A 23,631-nucleotide genomic window follows, 5' to 3' on the forward strand; every position below is an offset into this window, starting at 1 on the left:
CAAGCAGCGTTGCTCTTATGGACACTGAGACGGAGGAAACCTTGTCTGCTGACTTAACCATTCATTATTCACAAGCCTTCACATAAGCAGCTGCAGTCCAACAACTTTTGCAGTCTTCCTGCAGGATGAAAGGCCAAGCGCCTGCTGCGGTCCCGGCCAGACTTGTGAAGAAAGCCAGAAGACCATAGTCAAGTCTTGCTCATTTGTGTTAATTGGTTTCAAGACTATCGCTCTTAATTATTGACATACAAGCCAGGGAAGAGCGCGAACGCAGTTCCCCACTACCAGAAATTATGCAGTCGAGATTCCCACATTTGGAGAATTCGCAAGGGTCAATGCAGCCGCTAGTGCAATGGCTGCACCTCGCCCTGGTTGAACCACATTCTTGATCATGGTGTCACCCCTGCCAGGTAAGTATGCCTTCCTCAGCCTGGACACGGGGTCTTGCTTTTTTCCACTCACCCTCTTGAATGACTGTGCCATTCGTACACTGGCGAATGCCTGGCCCAGCATGATGGGCCAGTTTCTCTCAGTGGATTAGAACGGCGTGTGTACTTCGCACAGGGCGTTAGAGGAGGTCACAGGCACAACTGCGGAGCATGCAATAGCTGAATGAGCTCAAGTGTCAAGCCTCTGGAACGGGTTCGACTCACCGGGTTCGTGGACAGCAGAGTAGATGTGTGTCGGCTACGTCGCCTGCTTCCCAATTTGACGACATGGTTGCTTCCGCCACACCTACTTGTGCGCACGTGAGTATTGCCACAGCCCGTTTTCTCTGTCTAGATTAGCATTTTCGTTGACCAGCGGAGGTGGTGCACCGCTCCTGGAAATACTGCAATACCAGAATGATGCGCAGAATGGGCAAAGTAAGCTCTGAATCCCATCTCCCTGTTCAAAAAAGCAATTTAATATGAAGTCTCCAGATAGGAGACATATCAGATATTAAACTGATAAGAACAGATACTACACTTGATCTTAGCCAAAAGGCCGAGAAGCGATGAAGAGGATAACTGACGGACTCAAGTACAGGCTTCTCGGTCTACCAACTCTCACAGTCGGTCATGTTACACCAAGCAGCGCTGCTCTTATGGACACTGAGACGGAGGAAACCTTGTCTGCTGACTTAACCATTCATTATTCACAAGCCTTCACATAAGCAGCTGCAGTCCAACAACTTTTGCAGTCTTCCTGCAGGATGAAAGACCAAGCGCCTGCTGCGGTCCCGGCCAGACTTGTGAAGAAAGCCAGAAGACCATAGTCAAGTCTTGCTCATTTGTGTTAATTGGTTTCAAGACCATCGCTCTTAATTATTGACATACAAGCCAGGGAAGAGCGCGAACGCAGTTCCCCACTATCAGAAATTATGCAGTCGAGATTCCCACATTTGGAGAATTCGCAATGGTCAATGCAGCCGCCAGTGCAATGGCTGCACCTCGCCCTGGGTGAACCACATTCTTGATCATGGTGTCACCCCTGCCAGGTAAGTATGACTTCCTCAGCCTGGGCACGGGGTCTTGCTTTTTTCCACTCACCCTCTTGGATGACTGTGCCATTCGTACACTGGCGAATGCCTGGCCCAGCATGATGGGCCAGTTTCTCTCAGTGGATTAGAACGGCGTGTGTACTTCGCACAGGGGCACAACTGCGGAGCATGCAATAGCTGAATGAGCTCAAGTGTCAAGCCTCTGGAACGGGTTCGACTCACCGGATTGGTGGACAGCAGAGTAGATGTGTGTCGGCTACGTCGCCTGCTTCCCAATTTGACGACATGGTTGCTTCCGCTACACCTACTTGTGCGCACGTGAGTATTGCCACAGCCCGTTTTCTCTGTCTAGATTAGCATTTTCGTTGACCAGCGGAGGTGGTGCACCGCTCCTGGATATACTGCAATACCAGGATGATGCGCGGAATGGGCAAAGCAAGCTCTGAATCCCATCTCCCTGTTCAAAAAAGCAATTTAATATGAAGTCTCCTGATAGGAGACATATCAGATATTAAACTGATAAGAACAGATACTACACTTGATCTTAGCCAAAAGGCCGAGAAGCGATGAAGAGGATAACTGACGGACTCAAGTACAGGCTTCTCAGTCTACCCACTCTCACAGTCGGTCATGTTACACCAAGCAGCGCTGCTCTTATGGACACTGAGACGGAGGAAACCTTGTCTGCTGACTTAACCATTCATTATTCACAAGCCTTCACATAAGCAGCTGCAGTCCAACAACTTTTGCAGTCTTCCTGCAGGATGAAAGACCAAGCGCCTGCTGCGGTCCCGGCCAGACTTGTGAAGAAAGCCAGAAGACCATAGTCAAGTCTTGCTCATTTGTGTTAATTGGTTTCAAGACTATCGCTCTTAATTTTTGACATACAAGCCAGGGAAGAGCGCGAACGCAGTTCCCCACTATCAGAAATTATGCAGTCGAGATTCCCACATTTGGAGAATTCGCAAGGGTCAATGCAGCCGCCAGTGCAATGGCTGCACCTCTCCCTGGGTGAACCACATTCTTGATCATGGTGTCACCCCTGCCAGGTAAGTATGCCTTCCTCAGCCTGGACACGGGGTCTTGCTTTTTTCCACTCACCCTCTTGAATGACTGTGCCATTCGTACACTGGCGAATGCCTGGCCCAGCATGATGGGCCAGTTTCTCTCAGTGGATTAGAACGGCGTGTGTACTTCGCACAGGGCGTTAGAGGAGGTCACAGGCACAACTGCGGAGCATGCAATAGCTGAATGAGCTCAAGTGTCAAGCCTCTGGAACGGGTTCGACTCACCGGGTTGGTGGACAGCAGAGTAGATGTGTGTCGGCTACTTCGCCTGCTTCCCAATTTGACGACATGGTTGCTTCCGCCACACCTACTTGTGTGCACGTGAGTATTGCCACAGCCCGTTTTCTCTGTCTAGATTAGCATTTTCGTTGACCAGCGGAGGTGGTGCACCGCTCCTGGAAATACTGCAATACCAGGATGATGCGCAGAATGGGCAAAGTAAGCTCTGAATCCCATCTCCCTGTTCAAAAAAGCAATTTAATATGAAGTCTCCAGATAGGAGACATATCAGATATTAAACTGATAAGAACAGATACTACACTTGATCTTAGCCAAAAGGCCGAGAAGCGATGAAGAGGATAACTGACGGACTCAAGTACAGGCTTCTCGGTCTACCAACTCTCACAGTCGGTCATGTTACACCAAGCAGCGCTGCTCTTATGGACACTGAGACGGAGGAAACCTTGTCTGCTGACTTAACCATTCATTATTCACAAGCCTTCACATAAGCAGCTGCAGTCCAACAACTTTTGCAGTCTTCCTGCAGGATGAAAGACCAAGCGCCTGCTGCGGTCCCGGCCAGACTTGTGAAGAAAGCCAGAAGACCATAGTCAAGTCTTGCTCATTTGTGTTAATTGGTTTCAAGACTATCGCTCTTAATTATTGACATACAAGCCAGGGAAGAGCGCGAACGCAGTTCCCCACTATCAGAAATTATGCAGTCGAGATTCCCACATTTGGAGAATTCGCAATGGTCAATGCAGCCGCCAGTGCAATGGCTGCAACTCGCCCTGGGTGAACCACATTCTTGATCATGGTGTCACCCCTGCCAGGTAAGTATGACTTCCTCAGCCTGGGCACGGGGTCTTGCTTTTTTCCACTCACCCTCTTGGATGACTGTGCCATTCGTACACTGGCGAATGCCTGGCCCAGCATGATGGGCCAGTTTCTCTCAGTGGATTAGAACGGCGTGTGTACTTCGCACAGGGGCACAACTGCGGAGCATGCAATAGCTGAATGAGCTCAAGTGTCAAGCCTCTGGAACGGGTTCGACTCACCGGATTGGTGGACAGCAGAGTAGATGTGTGTCGGCTACGTCGCCTGCTTCCCAATTTGACGACATGGTTGCTTCCGCCACACCTACTTGTGCGCACGTGAGTATTGCCACAGCCCGTTTTCTCTGTCTAGATTAGCATTTTCGTTGACCAGCGGAGGTGGTGCACCGCTCCTGGATTTACTGCAATACCAGGATGATGCGCGGAATGGGCAAAGCAAGCTCTGAATCCCATCTCCCTGTTCAAAAAAGCAATTTAATATGAAGTCTCCTGATAGGAGACATATCAGATATTAAACTGATAAGAACAGATACTACACTTGATCTTAGCCAAAAGGCCGAGAAGCGATGAAGAGGATAACTGACGGACTCAAGTACAGGCTTCTCGGTCTACCTACTCTCACAGTCGGTTATGTTACACCAAGCAGCGTTGCTCTTATGGACACTGAGACGGAGGAAACCTTGTCTGCTGACTTAACCATTCATTATTCACAAGCCTTCACATAAGCAGCTGCAGTCCAACAACTTTTGCAGTCTTCCTGCAGGATGAAAGGCCAAGCGCCTGCTGCGGTCCCGGCCAGACTTGTGAAGAAAGCCAGAAGACCATAGTCAAGTCTTGCTCATTTGTGTTAATTGGTTTCAAGACTATCGCTCTTAATTATTGACATACAAGCCAGGGAAGAGCGCGAACGCAGTTCCCCACTACCAGAAATTATGCAGTCGAGATTCCCACATTTGGAGAATTCGCAAGGGTCAATGCAGCCGCTAGTGCAATGGCTGCACCTCGCCCTGGTTGAACCACATTCTTGATCATGGTGTCACCCCTGCCAGGTAAGTATGCCTTCCTCAGCCTGGACACGGGGTCTTGCTTTTTTCCACTCACCCTCTTGAATGACTGTGCCATTCGTACACTGGCGAATGCCTGGCCCAGCATGATGGGCCAGTTTCTCTCAGTGGATTAGAACGGCGTGTGTACTTCGCACAGGGGCACAACTGCGGAGCATGCAATAGCTGAATGAGCTCAAGTGTCAAGCCTCTGGAACGGGTTCGACTCACCGGATTGGTGGACAGCAGAGTAGATGTGTGTCGGCTACGTCGCCTGCTTCCCAATTTGACGACATGGTTGCTTCCGCCACACCTACTTGTGCGCACGTGAGTATTGCCACAGCCCGTTTTCTCTGTCTAGATTAGCATTTTCGTTGACCAGCGGAGGTGGTGCACCGCTCCTGGATATACTGCAATACCAGGATGATGCGCGGAATGGGCAAAGCAAGCTCTGAATCCCATCTCCCTGTTCAAAAAAGCAATTTAATATGAAGTCTCCTGATAGGAGACATATCAGATATTAAACTGATAAGAACAGATACTACACTTGATCTTAGCCAAAAGGCCGAGAAGCGATGAAGAGGATAACTGACGGACTTAAGTACAGGCTTCTCAGTCTACCCACTCTCACAGTCGGTCATGTTACACCAAGCAGCGCTGCTCTTATGGACACTGAGACGGAGGAAACCTTGTCTGCTGACTTAACCATTCATTATTCACAAGCCTTCACATAAGCAGCTGCAGTCCAACAACTTTTGCAGTCTTCCTGCAGGATGAAAGACCAAGCGCCTGCTGCGGTCCCGGCCAGACTTGTGAAGAAAGCCAGAAGACCATAGTCAAGTCTTGCTCATTTGTGTTAATTGGTTTCAAGACTATCGCTCTTAATTTTTGACATACAAGCCAGGGAAGAGCGCGAACGCAGTTCCCCACTATCAGAAATTATGCAGTCGAGATTCCCACATTTGGAGAATTCGCAAGGGTCAATGCAGCCGCCAGTGCAATGGCTGCACCTCGCCCTGGGTGAACCACATTCTTGATCATGGTGTCACCCCTGCCAGGTAAGTATGCCTTCCTCAGCCTGAACACGGGGTCTTGCTTTTTTCCACTCACCCTCTTGAATGACTGTGCCATTCGTACACTGGCGAATGCCTGGCCCAGCATGATGGGCCAGTTTCTCTCAGTGGATTAGAACGGCGTGTGTACTTCGCACAGGGCGTTAGAGGAGGTCACAGGCACAACTGCGGAGCATGCAATAGCTGAATGAGCTCAAGTGTCAAGCCTCTGGAACGGGTTCGACTCACCGGGTTGGTGGACAGCAGAGTAGATGTGTGTCGGCTACGTCGCCTGCTTCCCAATTTGACGACATGGTTGCTTCCGCCACACCTACTTGTGCGCACGTGAGTATTGCCACAGCCCGTTTTCTCTGTCTAGATTAGCATTTTCGTTGACCAGCGGAGGTGGTGCACCGCTCCTGGAAATACTGCAATAACAAGATGATGCGCGGAATGGGCAAAGCAAGCTCTGAATCCCATCTCCCTGTTCAAAAAAGCAATTTAATATGAAGTCTCCAGATAGGAGACATATCAGATATTAAACTGATAAGAACAGATACTACACTTGATCTTAGCCAAAAGGCCGAGAAGCGATGAAGAGGATAACTGACGGACTCAAGTACAGGCTTCTCGGTCTACCCACTCTCACAGTCGGTTATGTTACACCAAGCAGCGTTGCTCTTATGGACACTGAGACGGAGGAAACCTTGTCTGCTGACTTAACCATTCATTATTCACAAGCCTTCACATAAGCAGCTGCAGTCCAACAACTTTTGCAGTCTTCCTGCAGGATGAAAGGCCAAGCGCCTGCTGCGGTCCCGGCCAGACTTGTGAAGAAAGCCAGAAGACCATAGTCAAGTCTTGCTCATTTGTGTTAATTGGTTTCAAGACTATCGCTCTTAATTATTGACATACAAGCCAGGGAAGAGCACGAACGCAGTTCCCCACTATCAGAAATTATGCAGTCGAGATTCCCACATTTGGAGAATTCGCAATGGTCAATGCAGCCCCCAGTGCAATGGCTGCACCTCGCCCTGGGTGAACCACATTCTTGATCATGGTGTCACCCCTGCCAGGTAAGTATGCCTTCCTCAGCCTGGACACGGGGTCTTGCTTTTTTCCACTCACCCTCTTGAATGACTGTGCCATTCGTACACTGGCGAATGCCTGGCCCAGCATGATGGGCCAGTTTCTCTCAGTGGATTAGAACGGCGTGTGTACTTCGCACAGGGCGTTAGAGGAGGTCACAGGCACAACTGCGGAGCATGCAATAGCTGAATGAGCTCAAGTGTCAAGCCTCTGGAACGGGTTCGACTCACCGGATTGGTGGACAGCAGAGTAGATGTGTGTCGGCTACGTCGCCTGCTTCCCAATTTGACGACATGGTTGCTTCCGCCACACCTACTTGTGCGCACGTGAGTATTGCCACAGCCCGTTTTCTCTGTCTAGATTAGCATTTTCGTTGACCAGCGGAGGTGGTGCACCGCTCCTGGATATACTGCAATACCAGGATGATGCGCGGAATGGGCAAAGCAAGCTCTGAATCCCATCTCCCTGTTCAAAAAAGCAATTTAATATGAAGTCTCCTGATAGGAGACATATCAGATATTAAACTGATAAGAACAGATACTACACTTGATCTTAGCCAAAAGGCCGAGAAGCGATGAAGAGGATAACTGACGGACTCAAGTACAGGCTTCTCAGTCTACCCACTCTCACAGTCGGTCATGTTACACCAAGCAGCGTTGCTCTTATGGACACTGAGACGGAGGAAACCTTGTCTGCTGACTTAACCATTCATTATTCACAAGCCTTCACATAAGCAGCTGCAGTCCAACAACTTTTGCAGTCTTCCTGCAGGATGAAAGGCCAAGCGCCTGCTGCGGTCCCGGCCAGACTTGTGAAGAAAGCCAGAAGACCATAGTCAAGTCTTGCTCATTTGTGTTAATTGGTTTCAAGACTATCGCTCTTAATTATTGACATACAAGCCAGGGAAGAGCACGAACGCAGTTCCCCACTATCAGAAATTATGCAGTCGAGATTCCCACATTTGGAGAATTCGCAATGGTCAATGCAGCCGCCAGTGCAATGGCTGCACCTCGCCCTGGGTGAACCACATTCTTGATCATGGTGTCACCCCTGCCAGGTAAGTATGCCTTCCTCAGCCTGGACACGGGGTCTTGCTTTTTTCCACTTACCCTCTTGAATGACTGTGCCATTCGTACACCGGCGAATGCCTGGCCCAGCATGATGGGCCAGTTTCTCTCAGTGGATTAGAACGGCGTGTGTACTTCGCACAGGGCGTTAGAGGAGGTCACAGGCACAACTGCGGAGCATGCAATAGCTGAATGAGCTCAAGTGTCAAGCCTCTGGAACGGGTTCGACTCACCGGGTTGGTGGACAGCAGAGTAGATGTGTGTCGGCAACGTCGCCTGCTTCCCAATTTGACGACATGGTTGCTTCCGCCACACCTACTTGTGCGCACGTGAGTATTGCCACAGCCCGTTTTCTCTGTCTAGATTAGCATTTTCATTGACCAGCGGAGGTGGTGCACCGCTCCTGGAAATACTGCAATAACAAGATGATGCGCGGAATGGGCAAAGCAAGCTCTGAATCCCATCTCCCTGTTCAAAAAAGCAATTTAATATGAAGTCTCCAGAATAGGAGACATATCAGATATTAAACTGATAAGAACAGATACTACACTTGATCTTAGCCAAAAGGCTGAGAAGCGATGAAGAGGATAACTGACGGACTCAAGTACAGGCTTCTCGGTCTACCCACTCTCACAGTCAGTCATGTTACACCAAGCAGCGCTGCTCTTATGGACACTGAGACGGAGGAAACCTTGTCTGCTGACTTAACCATTCATTATTCACAAGCCTTCACATAAGCAGCTGCAGTCCAACAACTTTTGCAGTCTTCCTGCAGGATGAAAGGCCAAGCGCCTGCTGCGGTCCCGGCCAGACTTGTGAAGAAAGCCAGAAGACCATAGTCAAGTCTTGCTCATTTGTGTTAATTGGTTTCAAGACTATCGCTCTTAATTATTGACATACAAGCCAGGGAAGAGCACGAACGCAGTTCCCCACTATCAGAAATTATACAGTCGAGATTCCCACATTTGGAGAATTCGCAATGGTCAATGCAGCCGCCAGTGCAATGGCTGCACCTCGCCCTGGGTGAACCACATTCTTGATCATGGTGTCACCCCTGCCAGGTAAGTATGCCTTCCTCAGCCTGGACACGGGGTCTTGCTTTTTTCCACTCACCCTCTTGAATGACTGTGCCATTCGTACACTGGCGAATGCCTGGCCCAGCATGATGGGCCAGTTTCTCTCAGTGGATTAGAACGGCGTGTGTACTTCGCACAGGGCGTTAGAGGAGGTCACAGGCACAACTGCGGAGCATGCAATAGCTGAATGAGCTCAAGTGTCAAGCCTCTGGAACGGGTTCGACTCACCGGGTTGGTGGACAGCAGAGTAGATGTGTGTCGGCAACGTCGCCTGCTTCCCAATTTGACGACATGGTTGCTTCCGCCACACCTACTTGTGCGCACATGAGTATTGCCACAGCCCGTTTTCTCTGTCTAGATTAGCATTTTCATTGACCAGCGGAGGTGGTGCACCGCTCCTGGAAATACTGCAATACCAGGATGATGCGCAGAATGGGCAAAGTAAGCTCTGAATCCCATCTCCCTGTTCAAAAAAGCAATTTAATATGAAGTCTCCAGATAGGAGACATATCAGATATTAAACTGATAAGAACAGATACTACACTTGATCTTAGCCAAAAGGCCGAGAAGCGATGAAGAGGATAACTGACGGACTCAAGTACAGGCTTCTCGGTCTACCAACTCTCACAGTCGGTCATGTTACACCAAGCAGCGCTGCTCTTATGGACACTGAGACGGAGGAAACCTTGTGTGCTGACTTAACCATTCATTATTCACAAGCCTTCACATAAGCAGCTGCAGTCCAACAACTTTTGCAGTCTTCCTGCAGGATGAAAGACCAAGCGCCTGCTGCGGTCCCGGCCAGACTTGTGAAGAAAGCCAGAAGACCATAGTCAAGTCTTGCTCATTTGTGTTAATTGGTTTCAAGACTATCGCTCTTAATTATTGACATACAAGCCAGGGAAGAGCGCGAACGCAGTTCCCCACTATCAGAAATTATGCAGTCGAGATTCCCACATTTGGAGAATTCGCAATGGTCAATGCAGCCGCCAGTGCAATGGCTGCACCTCGCCCTGGGTGAACCACATTCTTGATCATGGTGTCACCCCTGCCAGGTAAGTATGCCTTCCTCAGCCTGGGCACGGGGTCTTGCTTTTTTCCACTCACCCTCTTGGATGACTGTGCTATTCGTACACTGGCGAATGCCTGGCCCAGCATGATGGGCCAGTTTCTCTCAGTGGATTAGAACGGCGTGTGTACTTCGCACAGGGCATTAGAGGAGGTCACAGGCACAACTGCGGAGCATGCAATAGCTGAATGAGCTCAAGTGTCAAGCCTCTGGAACGGGTTCGACTCACCGGATTGGTGGACAGCAGAGTAGATGTGTGTCGGCTACGTCGCCTGCTTCCCAATTTGACGACATGGTTGCTTCCGCCACACCTACTTGTGCGCACGTGAGTATTGCCACAGCCCGTTTTCTCTGTCTAGATTAGCATTTTCGTTGACCAGCGGAGGTGGTGCACCGCTCCTGGATATACTGCAATACCAGGATGATGCGCGGAATGGGCAAAGCAAGCTCTGAATCCCATCTCCCTGTTCAAAAAAGCAATTTAATATGAAGTCTCCTGATAGGAGACATATCAGATATTAAACTGATAAGAACAGATACTACACTTGATCTTAGCCAAAAGGCCGAGAAGCGATGAATAGGATAACTGACGGACTCAAGTACAGGCTTCTCAGTCTACCCACTCTCACAGTCGGTCATGTTACACCAAGCAGCGCTGCTCTTATGGACACTGAGACGGAGGAAACCTTGTCTGCTGACTTAACCATTCATTATTCACAAGCCTTCACATAAGCAGCTGCAGTCCAACAACTTTTGCAGTCTTCCTGCAGGATGAAAGACCAAGCGCCTGCTGCGGTCCCGGCCAGACTTGTGAAGAAAGCCAGAAGACCATAGTCAAGTCTTGCTCATTTGTGTTAATTGGTTTCAAGACTATCGCTCTTAATTTTTGACATACAAGCCAGGGAAGAGCGCGAACGCAGTTCCCCACTATCAGAAATTATGCAGTCGAGATTCCCACATTTGGAGAATTCGCAAGGGTCAATGCAGCCGCCAGTGCAATGGCTGCACCTCGCCCTGGGTGAACCACATTCTTGATCATGGTGTCACCCCTGCCAGGTAAGTATGCCTTCCTCAGCCTGGACACGGGGTCTTGCTTTTTTCCACTCACCCTCTTGAATGACTGTGCCATTCGTACACTGGCGAATGCCTGGCCCAGCATGATGGGCCAGTTTCTCTCAGTGGATTAGAACGGCGTGTGTACTTCGCACAGGGCGTTAGAGGAGGTCACAGGCACAACTGCGGAGCATGCAATAGCTGAATGAGCTCAAGTGTCAAGCCTCTGGAACGGGTTCGACTCACCGGGTTGGTGGACAGCAGAGTAGATGTGTGTCGGCTACGTCGCCTGCTTCCCAATTTGACGACATGGTTGCTTCCGCCACACCTACTTGTGCGCACGTGAGTATTGCCACAGCCCGTTTTCTCTGTCTAGATTAGCATTTTCGTTGACCAGCGGAGGTGGTGCACCGCTCCTGGAAATACTGTAATAACAAGATGATGCGCGGAATGGGCAAAGCAAGCTCTGAATCCCATCTCCCTGTTCAAAAAAGCAATTTAATATGAAGTCTCCAGATAGGAGACATATCAGATATTAAACTGATAAGAACAGATACTACACTTGATCTTAGCCAAAAGGCCGAGAAGCGATGAAGAGGATAACTGACGGACTCAAGTACAGGCTTCTCAGTCTACCCACTCTCACAGTCGGTCATGTTACACCAAGCAGCGTTGCTCTTATGGACACTGAGACGGAGGAAACCTTGTCTGCTGACTTAACCATTCATTATTCACAAGCCTTCACATAAGCAGCTGCAGTCCAACAACTTTTGCAGTCTTCCTGCAGGATGAAAGGCCAAGCGCCTGCTGCGGTCCCGGCCAGACTTGTGAAGAAAGCCAGAAGACCATAGTCAAGTCTTGCTCATTTGTGTTAATTGGTTTCAAGACTATCGCTCTTAATTATTGACATACAAGCCAGGGAAGAGCACGAACGCAGTTCCCCACTATCAGAAATTATGCAGTCGAGATTCCCACATTTGGAGAATTCGCAATGGTCAATGCAGCCGCCAGTGCAATGGCTGCACCTCGCCCTGGGTGAACCACATTCTTGATCATGGTGTCACCCCTGCCAGGTAAGTATGCCTTCCTCAGCCTGGACACGGGGTCTTGCTTTTTTCCACTCACCCTCTTGAATGACTGTGCCATTCGTACACTGGCGAATGCCTGGCCCAGCATGATGGGCCAGTTTCTCTCAGTGGATTAGAACGGCGTGTGTACTTCGCACAGGGCGTTAGAGGAGGTCACAGGCACAACTGCGGAGCATGCAATAGCTGAATGAGCTCAAGTGTCAAGCCTCTGGAACGGGTTCGACTCACCGGGTTGGTGGACAGCAGAGTAGATGTGTGTCGGCAACGTCGCCTGCTTCCCAATTTGACGACATGGTTGCTTCCGCCACACCTACTTGTGCGCACGTGAGTATTGCCACAGCCCGTTTTCTCTGTCTAGATTAGCATTTTCATTGACCAGCGGAGGTGGTGCACCGCTCCTGGAAATACTGCAATACCAGGATGATGCGCAGAATGGGCAAAGTAAGCTCTGAATCCCATCTCCCTGTTCAAAAAAGCAATTTAATATGAAGTCTCCAGATAGGAGACATATCAGATATTAAACTGATAAGAACAGATACTACACTTGATCTTAGCCAAAAGGCCGAGAAGCGATGAAGAGGATAACTGTAGGACTCAAGTACAGGCTTCTCGGTCTACCAACTCTCACAGTCGGTCATGTTACACCAAGCAGCGCTGCTCTTATGGACACTGAGACGGAGGAAACCTTGTCTGCTGACTTAACCATTCATTATTCACAAGCCTTCACATAAGCAGCTGCAGTCCAACAACTTTTGCAGTCTTCCTGCAGGATGAAAGACCAAGCGCCTGCTGCGGTCCCGGCCAGACTTGTGAAGAAAGCCAGAAGACCATAGTCAAGTCTTGCTCATTTGTGTTAATTGGTTTCAAGACTATCGCTCTTAATTATTGACATACAAGCCAGGGAAGAGCGCGAACGCAGTTCCCCACTATCAGAAATTATGCAGTCGAGATTCCCACATTTGGAGAATTCGCAATGGTCAATGCAGCCGCCAGTGCAATGGCTGCACCTCGCCCTGGGTGAACCACATTCTTGATCATGGTGTCACCCCTGCCAGGTAAGTATGCCTTCCTCAGCCTGGGCACGGGGTCTTGCTTTTTTCCACTCACCCTCTTGGATGACTGTGCTATTCGTACACTGGCGAATGCCTGGCCCAGCATGATGGGCCAGTTTCTCTCAGTGGATTAGAACGGCGTGTGTACTTCGCACAGGGCGTTAGAGGAGGTCACAGGCACAACTGCGGAGCATGCAATAGCTGAATGAGCTCAAGTGTCAAGCCTCTGGAACGGGTTCGACTCACCGGATTGGTGGACAGCAGAGTAGATGTGTGTCGGCTACGTCGCCTGCTTCCCAATTTGACGACATGGTTGCTTCCGCCACACCTACTTGTGCGCACGTGAGTATTGCCACAGCCCGTTTTCTCTGTCTAGATTAGCATTTTCGTTGACCAGCGGAGGTGGTGCACCGCTCCTGGATATACTGCAATACCAGGATGATGCGCGGAATGGGCAAAGCAAGCTCTGAATCCCATCTCCCTGTTCAAAAAAGCAATTTAATATGAAGTCTCCTGATAGGAGACATATCAGATATTAAACTGATAAGAACAGATACTACACTTGATCTTAGCCAAAAGGCCGAGAAGCGATGAATAGGATAACTGACGGACTCAAGTACAGGCTTCTCAGTCTACCCACTCTCACAGTCGGTCATGTTACACCAAGCAGCGCTGCTCTTATGGACACTGAGACGGAGGAAACCTTGTCTGCTGACTTAACCATTCATTATTCACAAGCCTTCACATAAGCAGCTGCAGTCCAACAACTTTTGCAGTCTTCCTGCAGGATGAAAGACCAAGCGCCTGCTGCGGTCCCGGCCAGACTTGTGAAGAAAGCCAGAAGACCATAGTCAAGTCTTGCTCATTTGTGTTAATTGGTTTCAAGACTATCGCTCTTAATTTTTGACATACAAGCCAGGGAAGAGCGCGAACGCAGTTCCCCACTATCAGAAATTATGCAGTCGAGATTCCCACATTTGGAGAATTCGCAAGGGTCAATGCAGCCGCCAGTGCAATGGCTGCACCTCGCCCTGGGTGAACCACATTCTTGATCATGGTGTCACCCCTGCCAGGTAAGTATGCCTTCCTCAGCCTGGACACGGGGTCTTGCTTTTTTCCACTCACCCTCTTGAATGACTGTGCCATTCGTACACTGGCGAATGCCTGGCCCAGCATGATGGGCCAGTTTCTCTCAGTGGATTAGAACGGCGTGTGTACTTCGCACAGGGCGTTAGAGGAGGTCACAGGCACAACTGCGGAGCATGCAATAGCTGAATGAGCTCAAGTGTCAAGCCTCTGGAACGGGTTCGACTCACCGGGTTGGTGGACAGCAGAGTAGATGTGTGTCGGCTACGTCGCCTGCTTCCCAATTTGACGACATGGTTGCTTCCGCCACACCTACTTGTGCGCACGTGAGTATTGCCACAGCCCGTTTTCTCTGTCTAGATTAGCATTTTCGTTGACCAGCGGAGGTGGTGCACCGCTCCTGGAAATACTGCAATAACAAGATGATGCGCGGAATGGGCAAAGCAAGCTCTGAATCCCATCTCCCTGTTCAAAAAAGCAATTTAATATGAAGTCTCCAGATAGGAGACATATCAGATATTAAACTGATAAGAACAGATACTACACTTGATCTTAGCCAAAAGGCCGAGAAGCGATGAAGAGGATAACTGACGGACTCAAGTACAGGCTTCTCAGTCTACCCACTCTCACAGTCGGTCATGTTACACCAAGCAGCGTTGCTCTTATGGACACTGAGACGGAGGAAACCTTGTCTGCTGACTTAACCATTCATTATTCACAAGCCTTCACATAAGCAGCTGCAGTCCAACAACTTTTGCAGTCTTCCTGCAGGATGAAAGGCCAAGCGCCTGCTGCGGTCCCGGCCAGACTTGTGAAGAAAGCCAGAAGACCATAGTCAAGTCTTGCTCATTTGTGTTAATTGGTTTCAAGACTATCGCTCTTAATTATTGACATACAAGCCAGGGAAGAGCACGAACGCAGTTCCCCACTATCAGAAATTATGCAGTCGAGATTCCCACATTTGGAGAATTCGCAATGGTCAATGCAGCCGCCAGTGCAATGGCTGCACCTCGCCCTGGGTGAACCACATTCTTGATCATGGTGTCACCCCTGCCAGGTAAGTATGCCTTCCTCAGCCTGGACACGGGGTCTTGCTTTTTTCCACTCACCCTCTTGAATGACTGTGCCATTCGTACACTGGCGAATGCCTGGCCCAGCATGATGGGCCAGTTTCTCTCAGTGGATTAGAACGGCGTGTGTACTTCGCACAGGGCGTTAGAGGAGGTCACAGGCACAACTGCGGAGCATGCAATAGCTGAATGAGCTCAAGTGTCAAGCCTCTGGAACGGGTTCGACTCACCGGGTTGGTGGACAGCAGAGTAGATGTGTGTCGGCAACGTCGCCTGCTTCCCAATTTGACGACATGGTTGCTTCCGCCACACCTACTTGTGCGCACGTGAGTATTGCCACAGCCCGTTTTCTCTGTCTAGATTAGCATTTTCATTGACCAGCGGAGGTGGTGCACCGCTCCTGGAAATACTGCAATACCAGGATGATGCGCAGAATGGGCAAAGTAAGCTCTGAATCCCATCTCCCTGTTCAAAAAAGCAATTTAATATGAAGTCTCCAGATAGGAGACATATCAGATATTAAACTGATAAGAACAGATACTACACTTGATCTTAGCCAAAAGGCCAAGAAGCGATGAAGAGGATAACTGACGGACTCAAGTACAGGCTTCTCGGTCTACCAACTCTCACAGTCGGTCATGTTACACCAAGCAGCGCTGCTCTTATGGACACTGAGACGGAGGAAACCTTGTCTGCTGACTTAACCATTCATTATTCACAAGCCTTCACATAAGCAGCTGCAGTCCAACAACTTTTGCAGTCTTCCTGCAGGATGAAAGACCAAGCGCCTGCTGCGGTCCCGGCCAGACTTGTGAAGAAAGCCAGAAGACCATAGTCAAGTCTTGCTCATTTGTGTTAATTGGTTTCAAGACTATCGCTCTTAATTATTGACATACAAGCCAGGGAAGAGCGCGAACGCAGTTCCCCACTATCAGAAATTATGCAGTCGAGATTCCCACATTTGGAGAATTCGCAATGGTCAATGCAGCCGCCAGTGCAATGGCTGCACCTCGCCCTGGGTGAACCACATTCTTGATCATGGTGTCACCCCTGCCAGGTAAGTATGCCTTCCTCAGCCTGGGCACGGGGTCTTGCTTTTTTCCACTCACCCTCTTGGATGACTGTGCTATTCGTACACTGGCGAATGCCTGGCCCAGCATGATGGGCCAGTTTCTCTCAGTGGATTAGAACGGCGTGTGTACTTCGCACAGGGCATTAGAGGAGGTCACAGGCACAACTGCGGAGCATGCAATAGCTGAATGAGCTCAAGTGTCAAGCCTCTGGAACGGGTTCGACTCACCGGATTGGTGGACAGCAGAGTAGATGTGTGTCGGCTACGTCGCCTGCTTCCCAATTTGACGACATGGTTGCTTCCGCCACACCTACTTGTGCGCACGTGAGTATTGCCACAGCCCGTTTTCTCTGTCTAGATTAGCATTTTCGTTGACCAGCGGAGGTGGTGCACCGCTCCTGGATATACTGCAATACCAGGATGATGCGCGGAATGGGCAAAGCAAGCTCTGAATCCCATCTCCCTGTTCAAAAAAGCAATTTAATATGAAGTCTCCTGATAGGAGACATATCAGATATTAAACTGATAAGAACAGATACTACACTTGATCTTAGCCAAAAGGCCGAGAAGCGATGAAGAGGATAACTGACGGACTCAAGTACAGGCTTCTCAGTCTACCCACTCTCACAGTCGGTCATGTTACACCAAGCAGCGCTGCTCTTATGGACACTGAGACGGAGGAAACCTTGTCTGCTGACTTAACCATTCATTATTCACAAGCCTTCACATAAGCAGCTGCAGTCCAACAACTTTTGCAGTCTTCCTGCAGGATGAAAGACCAAGCGCCTGCTGCGGTCCCGGCCAGACTTGTGAAGAAAGCCAGAAGACCATAGTCAAGTCTTGCTCATTTGTGTTAATTGGTTTCAAGACTATCGCTCTTAATTTTTGACATACAAGCCAGGGAAGAGCGCGAACGCAGTTCCCCACTATCAGAAATTATGCAGTCGAGATTCCCACATTTGGAGAATTCGCAAGGGTCAATGCAGCCGCCAGTGCAATGGCTGCACCTCGCCCTGGGTGAACCACATTCTTGATCATGGTGTCACCCCTGCCAGGTAAGTATGCCTTCCTCAGCCTGGACACGGGGTCTTGCTTTTTTCCACTCACCCTCTTGAATGACTGTGCCATTCGTACACTGGCGAATGCCTGGCCCAGCATGATGGGCCAGTTTCTCTCAGTGGATTAGAACGGCGTGTGTACTTCGCACAGGGCGTTAGAGGAGGTCACAGGCACAACTGCGGAGCATGCAATAGCTGAATGAGCTCAAGTGTCAAGCCTCTGGAACGGGTTCGACTCACCGGGTTGGTGGACAGCAGAGTAGATGTGTGTCGGCTACGTCGCCTGCTTCCCAATTTGACGACATGGTTGCTTCCGCCACACCTACTTGTGCGCACGTGAGTATTGCCACAGCCCGTTTTCTCTGTCTAGATTAGCATTTTCGTTGACCAGCGGAGGTGGTGCACCGCTCCTGGAAATACTGCAATAACAAGATGATGCGCGGAATGGGCAAAGCAAGCTCTGAATCCCATCTCCCTGTTCAAAAAAGCAATTTAATATGAAGTCTCCAGATAGGAGACATATCAGATATTAAACTGATAAGAACAGATACTACACTTGATCTTAGCCAAAAGGCTGAGAAGCGATGAAGAGGATAACTGACGGACTCAAGTACAGGCTTCTCGGTCTACCCACTCTCACAGTCAGTCATGTTACACCAAGCAGCGCTGCTCTTATGGACACTGAGACGGAGGAAACCTTGTCTGCTGACTTAACCATTCATTATTCACAAGCCTTCACATAAGCAGCTGCAGTCCAACAACTTTTGCAGTCTTCCTGCAGGATGAAAGACCAAGCACCTGCTGCGGTCCCGGCCAGACTTGTGAAGAAAGCCAGAAGACCATAGTCAAGTCTTGCTCATTTGTGTTAATTGGTTTCAAGACTATCGCTCTTAATTATTGACATACAAGCCAGGGAAGAGCACGAACGCAGTTCCCCACTATCAGAAATTATGCAGTCGAGATTCCCACATTTGGAGAATTCGCAATGGTCAATGCAGCCGCCAGTGCAATGGCTGCACCTCGCCCTGGGTGAACCACATTCTTGATCATGGTGTCACCCCTGCCAGGTAAGTATGCCTTCCTCAGCCTGGACACGGGGTCTTGCTTTTTTCCACTCACCCTCTTGAATGACTGTGCCATTCGTACACTGGCGAATGCCTGGCCCAGCATGATGAGCCAGTTTCTCTCAGTGGATTAGAACGGCGTGTGTACTTCGCACAGGGCGTTAGAGGAGGTCACAGGCACAACTGCGGAGCATGCAATAGCTGAATGAGCTCAAGTGTCAAGCCTCTGGAACGGGTTCGACTCACCGGGTTGGTGGACAGCAGAGTAGATGTGTGTCGGCAACGTCGCCTGCTTCCCAATTTGACGACATGGTTGCTTCCGCCACACCTACTTGTGCGCACGTGAGTATTGCCACAGCCCGTTTTCTCTGTCTAGATTAGCATTTTCGTTGACCAGCGGAGGTGGTGCACCGCTCCTGGAAATACTGCAATAACAAGATGATGCGCGGAATGGGCAAATCAAGCTCTGAATCCCATCTCCCTGTTCAAAAAAGCAATTTAATATGAAGTCTCCAGATAGGAGACATATCAGATATTAAACTGATAAGAACAGATACTACACTTGATCTTAGCCAAAAGGCTGAGAAGCGATGAAGAGGATAACTGACGGACTCAAGTACAGGCTTCTCGGTCTACCCACTCTCACAGTCAGTCATGTTACACCAAGCAGCGCTGCTCTTATGGACACTGAGACGGAGGAAACCTTGTCTGCTGACTTAACCATTCATTATTCACAAGCCTTCACATAAGCAGCTGCAGTCCAACAACTTTTGCAGTCTTCCTGCAGGATGAAAGACCAAGCACCTGCTGCGGTCCCGGCCAGACTTGTGAAGAAAGCCAGAAGACCATAGTCAAGTCTTGCTCATTTGTGTTAATTGGTTTCAAGACTATCGCTCTTAATTATTGACATACAAGCCAGGGAAGAGCACGAACGCAGTTCCCCACTATCAGAAATTATGCAGTCGAGATTCCCACATTTGGAGAATTCGCAATGGTCAATGCAGCCGCCAGTGCAATGGCTGCACCTCGCCCTGGGTGAACCACATTCTTGATCATGGTGTCACCCCTGCCAGGTAAGTATGCCTTCCTCAGCCTGGACACGGGGTCTTGCTTTTTTCCACTCACCCTCTTGAATGACTGTGCCATTCGTACACTGGCGAATGCCTGGCCCAGCATGATGGGCCAGTTTCTCTCAGTGGATTAGAACGGCGTGTGTACTTCGCACAGGGCGTTAGAGGAGGTCACAGGCACAACTGCGGAGCATGCAATAGCTGAATGAGCTCAAGTGTCAAGCCTCTGGAACGGGTTCGACTCACCGGGTTGGTGGACAGCAGAGTAGATGTGTGTCGGCAACGTCGCCTGCTTCCCAATTTGACGACATGGTTGCTTCCGCCACACCTACTTGTGCGCACGTGAGTATTGCCACAGCCCGTTTTCTCTGTCTAGATTAGCATTTTCATTGACCAGCGGAGGTGGTGCACCGCTCCTGGAAATACTGCAATACCAGGATGATGCGCAGAATGGGCAAAGTAAGCTCTGAATCCCATCTCCCTGTTCAAAAAAGCAATTTAATATGAAGTCTCCAGATAGGAGACATATCAGATATTAAACTGATAAGAACAGATACTACACTTGATCTTAGTCAAAAGGCCGAGAAGCGATGAAGAGGATAACTGACGGACTCAAGTACAGGCTTCTCGATCTACCAACTCTCACAGTCGGTCATGTTACACCAAGCAGCGCTGCTCTTATGGACACTGAGACGGAGGAAACCTTGTCTGCTGACTTAACCATTCATTATTCACAAGCCTTCACATAAGCAGCTGCAGTCCAACAACTTTTGCAGTCTTCCTGCAGGATGAAAGACCAAGCGCCTGCTGCGGTCCCGGCCAGACTTGTGAAGAAAGCCAGAAGACCATAGTCAAGTCTTGCTCATTTGTGTTAATTGGTTTCAAGACTATCGCTCTTAATTATTGACATACAAGCCAGGGAAGAGCGCGAACGCAGTTCCCCACTATCAGAAATTATGCAGTCGAGATTCCCACATTTGGAGAATTCGCAATGGTCAATGCAGCCGCCAGTGCAATGGCTGCACCTCGCCCTGGGTGAACCACATTCTTGATCATGGTGTCACCCCTGCCAGGTAAGTATGCCTTCCTCAGCCTGGGCACGGGGTCTTGCTTTTTTCCACTCACCCTCTTGGATGACTGTGCTATTCGTACACTGGCGAATGCCTGGCCCAGCATGATGGGCCAGTTTCTCTCAGTGGATTAGAACGGCGTGTGTACTTCGCACAGGGCGTTAGAGGAGGTCACAGGCACAACTGCGGAGCATGCAATAGCTGAATGAGCTCAAGTGTCAAGCCTCTGGAACGGGTTCGACTCACCGGGTTGGTGGACAGCAGAGTAGATGTGTGTCGGCAACGTCGCCTGCTTCCCAATTTGACGACATGGTTGCTTCCGCCACACCTACTTGTGCGCACGTGAGTATTGCCACAGCCCGTTTTCTCTGTCTAGATTAGCATTTTCATTGACCAGCGGAGGTGGTGCACCGCTCCTGGATATACTGCAATAACAAGATGATGCGCGGAATGGGCAAAGCAAGCTCTGAATCCCATCTCCCTGTTCAAAAAAGCAATTTAATATGAAGTCTCCAGATAGGAGACATATCAGATATTAAACTGATAAGAACAGATACTACACTTGATCTTAGCCAAAAGGCTGAGAAGCGATGAAGAGGATAACTGACGGACTCAAGTACAGGCTTCTCGGTCTACCCACTCTCACAGTCAGTCATGTTACACCAAGCAGCGCTGCTCTTATGGACACTGAGACGGAGGAAACCTTGTCTGCTGACTTAACCATTCATTATTCACAAGCCTTCACATAAGCAGCTGCAGTCCAACAACTTTTGCAGTCTTCCTGCAGGATGAAAGACCAAGCACCTGCTGCGGTCCCGGCCAGACTTGTGAAGAAAGCCAGAAGACCATAGTCAAGTCTTGCTCATTTGTGTTAATTGGTTTCAAGACTATCACTCTTAATTATTGACATACAAGCCAGGGAAGAGCGCGAACGCAGTTCCCCACTATCAGAAATTATGCAGTCGAGATTCCCACATTTGGAGAATTCGCAATGGTCAATGCAGCCGCCAGTGCAATGGCTGCACCTCGCCCTGGGTGAACCACATTCTTGATCATGGTGTCACCCCTGCCAGGTAAGTATGCCTTCCTCAGCCTGGGCACGGGGTCTTGCTTTTTTCCACTCACCCTCTTGGATGACTGTGCTATTCGTACACTGGCGAATGCCTGGCCCAGTATGATGGGCCAGTTTCTCTCAGTGGATTAGAACGGCGTGTGTACTTCGCACAGGGCATTAGAGGAGGTCACAGGCACAACTGCGGAGCATGCAATAGCTGAATGAGCTCAAGTGTCAAGCCTCTGGAACGGGTTCGACTCACCGGATTGGTGGACAGCAGAGTAGATGTGTGTCGGCTACGTCGCCTGCTTCCCAATTTGACGACATGGTTGCTTCCGCCACACCTACTTGTGCGCACGTGAGTATTGCCACAGCCCGTTTTCTCTGTCTAGATTAGCATTTTCGTTGACCAGCGGAGGTGGTGCACCGCTCCTGGAAATACTGCAATAACAAGATGATGCGCGGAATGGGCAAAGCAAGCTCTGAATCCCATCTCCCTGTTCAAAAAAGCAATTTAATATGAAGTCTCCAGAATAGGAGACATATCAGATATTAAACTGATAAGAACAGATACTACACTTGATCTTAGCCAAAAGGCTGAGAAGCGATGAAGAGGATAACTGACGGACTCAAGTACAGGCTTCTCGGTCTACCCACTCTCACAGTCAGTCATGTTACACCAAGCAGCGCTGCTCTTATGGACACTGAGACGGAGGAAACCTTGTCTGCTGACTTAACCATTCATTATTCACAAGCCTTCACATAAGCAGCTGCAGTCCAACAACTTTTGCAGTCTTCCTGCAGGATGAAAGGCCAAGCGCCTGCTGCGGTCCCGGCCAGACTTGTGAAGAAAGCCAGAAGACCATAGTCAAGTCTTGCTCATTTGTGTTAATTGGTTTCAAGACTATCGCTCTTAATTATTGACATTAAAGCCAGGGAAGAGCACGAACGCAGTTCCCCACTATCAGAAATTATACAGTCGAGATTCCCACATTTGGAGAATTCGCAATGGTCAATGCAGCCGCCAGTGCAATGGCTGCACCTCGCCCTGGGTGAACCACATTCTTGATCATGGTGTCACCCCTGCCAGGTAAGTATGCCTTCCTCAGCCTGGACACGGGGTCTTGCTTTTTTCCACTCACCCTCTTGAATGACTGTGCCATTCGTACACTGGCGAATGCCTGGCCCAGCATGATGGGCCAGTTTCTCTCAGTGGATTAGAACGGCGTGTGTACTTCGCACAGGGCGTTAGAGGAGGTCACAGGCACAACTGCGGAGCATGCAATAGCTGAATGAGCTCAAGTGTCAAGCCTCTGGAACGGGTTCAACTCACCGGGTTGGTGGACAGCAGAGTAGATGTGTGTCGGCAACGTCGCCTGCTTCCCAATTTGACGACATGGTTGCTTCCGCCACACCTACTTGTGCGCACGTGAGTATTGCCACAGCCCGTTTTCTCTGTCTAGATTAGCATTTTCATTGACCAGCGGAGGTGGTGCACCGCTCCTGGAAATACTGCAATACCAGGATGATGCGCAGAATGGGCAAAGTAAGCTCTGAATCCCATCTCCCTGTTCAAAAAAGCAATTTAATATGAAGTCTCCAGATAGGAGACATATCAGATATTAAACTGATAAGAACAGATACTACACTTGATCTTAGCCAAAAGGCCGAGAAGCGATGAAGAGGATAACTGACGGACTCAAGTACAGGCTTCTCGGTCTACCAACTCTCACAGTCGGTCATGTTACACCAAGCAGCGCTGCTCTTATGGACACTGAGACGGAGGAAACCTTGTCTGCTGACTTAACCATTCATTATTCACAAGCCTTCACATAAGCAGCTGCAGTCCAACAACTTTTGCAGTCTTCCTGCAGGATGAAAGACCAAGCGCCT

The 23,631-nt window shown here is 49.6% G+C and overlaps 44 non-coding genes across 44 annotated transcripts; all 44 read right to left on the minus strand.

Annotated features, from left to right (window-relative positions):
• Positions 1–253: 253 nt before the first annotated feature.
• Positions 254–418, minus strand: LOC147154361 (U1 spliceosomal RNA). The gene has a single exon (XR_015093359.1). It is a non-coding gene; the product is annotated as a U1 spliceosomal RNA (small nuclear RNA).
• Positions 419–807: 389 nt separating this feature from the next.
• Positions 808–999, minus strand: LOC147154362 (U2 spliceosomal RNA). Its single transcript, XR_015093314.1, has one exon. It is a non-coding gene; the product is annotated as a U2 spliceosomal RNA (small nuclear RNA).
• A 324-nt stretch (positions 1,000–1,323) lies between these two features.
• Positions 1,324–1,488, minus strand: LOC147154363 (U1 spliceosomal RNA). The gene has a single exon (XR_015093369.1). It is a non-coding gene; the product is annotated as a U1 spliceosomal RNA (small nuclear RNA).
• A 371-nt stretch (positions 1,489–1,859) lies between these two features.
• On the minus strand, positions 1,860–2,051 carry LOC147154364 (U2 spliceosomal RNA). Its single transcript, XR_015093208.1, has one exon. It is a non-coding gene; the product is annotated as a U2 spliceosomal RNA (small nuclear RNA).
• Positions 2,052–2,375: 324 nt separating this feature from the next.
• Positions 2,376–2,540, minus strand: LOC147154365 (U1 spliceosomal RNA). Its single transcript, XR_015093350.1, has one exon. It is a non-coding gene; the product is annotated as a U1 spliceosomal RNA (small nuclear RNA).
• A 389-nt stretch (positions 2,541–2,929) lies between these two features.
• On the minus strand, positions 2,930–3,121 carry LOC147154366 (U2 spliceosomal RNA). Its single transcript, XR_015093267.1, has one exon. It is a non-coding gene; the product is annotated as a U2 spliceosomal RNA (small nuclear RNA).
• Positions 3,122–3,445: 324 nt separating this feature from the next.
• LOC147154367 (U1 spliceosomal RNA) lies at positions 3,446–3,610 on the minus strand. The gene has a single exon (XR_015093152.1). It is a non-coding gene; the product is annotated as a U1 spliceosomal RNA (small nuclear RNA).
• A 371-nt stretch (positions 3,611–3,981) lies between these two features.
• LOC147154368 (U2 spliceosomal RNA) lies at positions 3,982–4,173 on the minus strand. Its single transcript, XR_015093231.1, has one exon. It is a non-coding gene; the product is annotated as a U2 spliceosomal RNA (small nuclear RNA).
• Positions 4,174–4,497: 324 nt separating this feature from the next.
• Positions 4,498–4,662, minus strand: LOC147154369 (U1 spliceosomal RNA). The gene has a single exon (XR_015093361.1). It is a non-coding gene; the product is annotated as a U1 spliceosomal RNA (small nuclear RNA).
• Positions 4,663–5,033: 371 nt separating this feature from the next.
• LOC147154370 (U2 spliceosomal RNA) lies at positions 5,034–5,225 on the minus strand. The gene has a single exon (XR_015093209.1). It is a non-coding gene; the product is annotated as a U2 spliceosomal RNA (small nuclear RNA).
• A 324-nt stretch (positions 5,226–5,549) lies between these two features.
• Positions 5,550–5,714, minus strand: LOC147154371 (U1 spliceosomal RNA). The gene has a single exon (XR_015093360.1). It is a non-coding gene; the product is annotated as a U1 spliceosomal RNA (small nuclear RNA).
• Positions 5,715–6,103: 389 nt separating this feature from the next.
• On the minus strand, positions 6,104–6,295 carry LOC147154372 (U2 spliceosomal RNA). Its single transcript, XR_015093256.1, has one exon. It is a non-coding gene; the product is annotated as a U2 spliceosomal RNA (small nuclear RNA).
• Positions 6,296–6,619: 324 nt separating this feature from the next.
• Positions 6,620–6,784, minus strand: LOC147154373 (U1 spliceosomal RNA). Its single transcript, XR_015093365.1, has one exon. It is a non-coding gene; the product is annotated as a U1 spliceosomal RNA (small nuclear RNA).
• A 389-nt stretch (positions 6,785–7,173) lies between these two features.
• LOC147154374 (U2 spliceosomal RNA) lies at positions 7,174–7,365 on the minus strand. The gene has a single exon (XR_015093210.1). It is a non-coding gene; the product is annotated as a U2 spliceosomal RNA (small nuclear RNA).
• Positions 7,366–7,689: 324 nt separating this feature from the next.
• LOC147154375 (U1 spliceosomal RNA) lies at positions 7,690–7,854 on the minus strand. Its single transcript, XR_015093166.1, has one exon. It is a non-coding gene; the product is annotated as a U1 spliceosomal RNA (small nuclear RNA).
• A 389-nt stretch (positions 7,855–8,243) lies between these two features.
• Positions 8,244–8,436, minus strand: LOC147154376 (U2 spliceosomal RNA). The gene has a single exon (XR_015093321.1). It is a non-coding gene; the product is annotated as a U2 spliceosomal RNA (small nuclear RNA).
• A 324-nt stretch (positions 8,437–8,760) lies between these two features.
• Positions 8,761–8,925, minus strand: LOC147154377 (U1 spliceosomal RNA). Its single transcript, XR_015093198.1, has one exon. It is a non-coding gene; the product is annotated as a U1 spliceosomal RNA (small nuclear RNA).
• A 389-nt stretch (positions 8,926–9,314) lies between these two features.
• Positions 9,315–9,506, minus strand: LOC147154378 (U2 spliceosomal RNA). The gene has a single exon (XR_015093268.1). It is a non-coding gene; the product is annotated as a U2 spliceosomal RNA (small nuclear RNA).
• A 324-nt stretch (positions 9,507–9,830) lies between these two features.
• LOC147154379 (U1 spliceosomal RNA) lies at positions 9,831–9,995 on the minus strand. Its single transcript, XR_015093370.1, has one exon. It is a non-coding gene; the product is annotated as a U1 spliceosomal RNA (small nuclear RNA).
• Positions 9,996–10,384: 389 nt separating this feature from the next.
• Positions 10,385–10,576, minus strand: LOC147154380 (U2 spliceosomal RNA). The gene has a single exon (XR_015093211.1). It is a non-coding gene; the product is annotated as a U2 spliceosomal RNA (small nuclear RNA).
• Positions 10,577–10,900: 324 nt separating this feature from the next.
• LOC147154381 (U1 spliceosomal RNA) lies at positions 10,901–11,065 on the minus strand. Its single transcript, XR_015093372.1, has one exon. It is a non-coding gene; the product is annotated as a U1 spliceosomal RNA (small nuclear RNA).
• A 389-nt stretch (positions 11,066–11,454) lies between these two features.
• Positions 11,455–11,646, minus strand: LOC147154382 (U2 spliceosomal RNA). Its single transcript, XR_015093261.1, has one exon. It is a non-coding gene; the product is annotated as a U2 spliceosomal RNA (small nuclear RNA).
• Positions 11,647–11,970: 324 nt separating this feature from the next.
• LOC147154383 (U1 spliceosomal RNA) lies at positions 11,971–12,135 on the minus strand. The gene has a single exon (XR_015093167.1). It is a non-coding gene; the product is annotated as a U1 spliceosomal RNA (small nuclear RNA).
• A 389-nt stretch (positions 12,136–12,524) lies between these two features.
• On the minus strand, positions 12,525–12,716 carry LOC147154384 (U2 spliceosomal RNA). Its single transcript, XR_015093269.1, has one exon. It is a non-coding gene; the product is annotated as a U2 spliceosomal RNA (small nuclear RNA).
• A 324-nt stretch (positions 12,717–13,040) lies between these two features.
• Positions 13,041–13,205, minus strand: LOC147154385 (U1 spliceosomal RNA). The gene has a single exon (XR_015093371.1). It is a non-coding gene; the product is annotated as a U1 spliceosomal RNA (small nuclear RNA).
• Positions 13,206–13,594: 389 nt separating this feature from the next.
• On the minus strand, positions 13,595–13,786 carry LOC147154386 (U2 spliceosomal RNA). The gene has a single exon (XR_015093212.1). It is a non-coding gene; the product is annotated as a U2 spliceosomal RNA (small nuclear RNA).
• A 324-nt stretch (positions 13,787–14,110) lies between these two features.
• LOC147154387 (U1 spliceosomal RNA) lies at positions 14,111–14,275 on the minus strand. The gene has a single exon (XR_015093125.1). It is a non-coding gene; the product is annotated as a U1 spliceosomal RNA (small nuclear RNA).
• A 389-nt stretch (positions 14,276–14,664) lies between these two features.
• On the minus strand, positions 14,665–14,856 carry LOC147154388 (U2 spliceosomal RNA). The gene has a single exon (XR_015093257.1). It is a non-coding gene; the product is annotated as a U2 spliceosomal RNA (small nuclear RNA).
• Positions 14,857–15,180: 324 nt separating this feature from the next.
• LOC147154389 (U1 spliceosomal RNA) lies at positions 15,181–15,345 on the minus strand. The gene has a single exon (XR_015093168.1). It is a non-coding gene; the product is annotated as a U1 spliceosomal RNA (small nuclear RNA).
• Positions 15,346–15,734: 389 nt separating this feature from the next.
• LOC147154390 (U2 spliceosomal RNA) lies at positions 15,735–15,926 on the minus strand. Its single transcript, XR_015093298.1, has one exon. It is a non-coding gene; the product is annotated as a U2 spliceosomal RNA (small nuclear RNA).
• Positions 15,927–16,250: 324 nt separating this feature from the next.
• Positions 16,251–16,415, minus strand: LOC147154391 (U1 spliceosomal RNA). Its single transcript, XR_015093373.1, has one exon. It is a non-coding gene; the product is annotated as a U1 spliceosomal RNA (small nuclear RNA).
• Positions 16,416–16,804: 389 nt separating this feature from the next.
• On the minus strand, positions 16,805–16,996 carry LOC147154392 (U2 spliceosomal RNA). The gene has a single exon (XR_015093213.1). It is a non-coding gene; the product is annotated as a U2 spliceosomal RNA (small nuclear RNA).
• Positions 16,997–17,320: 324 nt separating this feature from the next.
• LOC147154393 (U1 spliceosomal RNA) lies at positions 17,321–17,485 on the minus strand. Its single transcript, XR_015093136.1, has one exon. It is a non-coding gene; the product is annotated as a U1 spliceosomal RNA (small nuclear RNA).
• A 389-nt stretch (positions 17,486–17,874) lies between these two features.
• LOC147154394 (U2 spliceosomal RNA) lies at positions 17,875–18,066 on the minus strand. The gene has a single exon (XR_015093292.1). It is a non-coding gene; the product is annotated as a U2 spliceosomal RNA (small nuclear RNA).
• Positions 18,067–18,390: 324 nt separating this feature from the next.
• LOC147154395 (U1 spliceosomal RNA) lies at positions 18,391–18,555 on the minus strand. The gene has a single exon (XR_015093170.1). It is a non-coding gene; the product is annotated as a U1 spliceosomal RNA (small nuclear RNA).
• A 389-nt stretch (positions 18,556–18,944) lies between these two features.
• Positions 18,945–19,136, minus strand: LOC147154396 (U2 spliceosomal RNA). Its single transcript, XR_015093333.1, has one exon. It is a non-coding gene; the product is annotated as a U2 spliceosomal RNA (small nuclear RNA).
• A 324-nt stretch (positions 19,137–19,460) lies between these two features.
• LOC147154397 (U1 spliceosomal RNA) lies at positions 19,461–19,625 on the minus strand. The gene has a single exon (XR_015093171.1). It is a non-coding gene; the product is annotated as a U1 spliceosomal RNA (small nuclear RNA).
• A 389-nt stretch (positions 19,626–20,014) lies between these two features.
• On the minus strand, positions 20,015–20,206 carry LOC147154398 (U2 spliceosomal RNA). The gene has a single exon (XR_015093331.1). It is a non-coding gene; the product is annotated as a U2 spliceosomal RNA (small nuclear RNA).
• Positions 20,207–20,530: 324 nt separating this feature from the next.
• On the minus strand, positions 20,531–20,695 carry LOC147154399 (U1 spliceosomal RNA). The gene has a single exon (XR_015093375.1). It is a non-coding gene; the product is annotated as a U1 spliceosomal RNA (small nuclear RNA).
• A 389-nt stretch (positions 20,696–21,084) lies between these two features.
• LOC147154400 (U2 spliceosomal RNA) lies at positions 21,085–21,276 on the minus strand. The gene has a single exon (XR_015093304.1). It is a non-coding gene; the product is annotated as a U2 spliceosomal RNA (small nuclear RNA).
• Positions 21,277–21,600: 324 nt separating this feature from the next.
• On the minus strand, positions 21,601–21,765 carry LOC147154401 (U1 spliceosomal RNA). The gene has a single exon (XR_015093376.1). It is a non-coding gene; the product is annotated as a U1 spliceosomal RNA (small nuclear RNA).
• Positions 21,766–22,154: 389 nt separating this feature from the next.
• LOC147154402 (U2 spliceosomal RNA) lies at positions 22,155–22,347 on the minus strand. Its single transcript, XR_015093322.1, has one exon. It is a non-coding gene; the product is annotated as a U2 spliceosomal RNA (small nuclear RNA).
• Positions 22,348–22,671: 324 nt separating this feature from the next.
• On the minus strand, positions 22,672–22,836 carry LOC147154403 (U1 spliceosomal RNA). Its single transcript, XR_015093199.1, has one exon. It is a non-coding gene; the product is annotated as a U1 spliceosomal RNA (small nuclear RNA).
• A 389-nt stretch (positions 22,837–23,225) lies between these two features.
• Positions 23,226–23,417, minus strand: LOC147154404 (U2 spliceosomal RNA). The gene has a single exon (XR_015093270.1). It is a non-coding gene; the product is annotated as a U2 spliceosomal RNA (small nuclear RNA).
• Between the last annotated feature and the right edge of the window lie 214 nt (positions 23,418–23,631).

The sequence above is a fragment of the Leptonotus elevatus genome, unplaced genomic scaffold (genome assembly GCF_054856555.1).
Source record: "Leptonotus elevatus isolate MCC_2025b unplaced genomic scaffold, RoL_Lele_1.0 HiC_scaffold_65, whole genome shotgun sequence".
NCBI classification, from domain to species: Eukaryota; Metazoa; Chordata; class Actinopteri; order Syngnathiformes; family Syngnathidae; genus Leptonotus; species Leptonotus elevatus.